Source organism: Ambystoma mexicanum, chromosome 6p (assembly GCF_040938575.1).
Source record: "Ambystoma mexicanum isolate Mex_15411 chromosome 6p, UKY_AmexF1_1, whole genome shotgun sequence".
NCBI lineage: Eukaryota > Metazoa > Chordata > Amphibia > Caudata > Ambystomatidae > Ambystoma > Ambystoma mexicanum.
Window position 1 is genome coordinate 943702717 of NC_090935.1, and position 1708 is coordinate 943704424.

A 1708-nucleotide genomic window follows, 5' to 3' on the forward strand; every position below is an offset into this window, starting at 1 on the left:
AGTGTACTGCGACAACAGTAAGTGAGTAAGAAATTATTATACTTAAGTCAGGGAGCATAAGTAGTGCTACATAAAAAGTTATGTACAGATACATTGTCCTTTGAAACTAGAACAGAAAAGGTGCTTGGGAAAGGGGCACTTGTGCAGACATTATACATTTGGGGCTAATTACACATGGAACACCTTTCCTGAAAACGTAGTGTATGGACATGTAGATAGATTAATGAGGCATTTCTGCTGCAATATTTTTAAAGATACACTTTTGGCATTTGATCCTCATTTCAAGATAGTTGGGGTATGATCCCAGGAAGAAATGTATTTGCACCCTATAAAGCAGTTTTGTAGTTGTACTGACAATCAAGAAGCAGATGTTACAAGCTAGTATTTGTGCTAAGACCATATAGAAATATTCAATTTGAATACCAAAATGATTTTCAAGACATTGCACCTCTATAAAAAGTAATTAAACATTGGTATTGAAACGTTAAATAAACCAGGCACTGAATGAAAAGTGTAATTAAAAGCATATCAATGAAAAACAAAATAGAATGCATGCACTTCCCTCCCAACCATGCTCTGCAAAAGGAAGACTAACTGACCCGCGTAAGTCGCTCAAGTGCTGAAAAGGCATGGATCAAATTAGATTGTTCAATCGGCACTTTAAAAAGTGTCTTAGTTGTCAGTATCAATAATTGCAAATATAAAGCAATACCCAGAGTTGGCATATGCCCTCCCCAAAATATCATGCAGCTCATCTTTAGTGTTTTACTGCAATAATGGTGCAAAACATGGGATTTAGTAACATAAAGTGGTTAACGAACAAATGAACAAAAGGGTACTATGGTTTTGACATTAGAAAAATATGGGTAAATAATAAATGTAACTACCATTTACAGTCTGATAGCATTGCGAACACAACTGGATGATGATGAACAGTTGCTGTGTAGATGGGGAAAGGCTGCTTAGCATCCAAGCTTGCAAAGGTATGAAGACATTTCATATGCTTTCTTGTTGAGAAGCCCTCCATGGACACCTTCTTTTGCCATGATAATAACCAATGCTCGTCCAGCTCTGCCAACAGAAATATTGTATGTTGGTTTGCCACCTTGACTCTTCGTCCTGATATCCATTGTGCAGTCATTGTCAATAAACATACTATCTCTGATCACAGAGCACTTCTTTCCACCAATAGCCAAACCACCTGTGAAGAACCCTTCACGATCTTTTCCGATTAGCACATCTATTTCTGATGGCGTTATGTCTTTGAAGAAGCCGTCCGCCATCAGATTATCCACATAGCCCTGCCAGCCTGACATCTTCCCGCGGCGGAGGGGTTCTCGGCGCTGGCCTTAAGATTCCCTGGGCTGACGGGCTCCTGCGGTGCGGGCGGGGGAGGTGCTGGTGATGGACACGGGCGGCAGCTGGGGTGGCACGTCCGGCAGCAGTCTAAGCTCCGGCAGGAGTGATTGGGCAGTCGCTCCTTATGCTCTTATCACACTCTCGATATGGTATATTGACTGGGCCGAGTATGAGCATCCCAATAAAAACTCTCTTTCTTCTCATACACTCCTGATATCGTATGTGGACTGGGATAAGTGTAAATGTTCCAATTGTTATCTTCAGTCCCCATCCTGGGTCTCCCATTTTTCCCATTACCTGAGCTCTTCATGCATAACGTCACCAGGTGGTATAACCTTGTGGGACCATT

The 1708-nt window shown here is 41.6% G+C and overlaps 1 pseudogene; it reads right to left on the reverse strand.

Annotated features, from left to right (window-relative positions):
• Nucleotides 1–962: 962 nt before the first annotated feature.
• LOC138510785 (profilin-2 pseudogene) lies at nucleotides 963–1316 on the reverse strand (annotated as a pseudogene).
• Nucleotides 1317–1708: the final 392 nt, after the last annotated feature.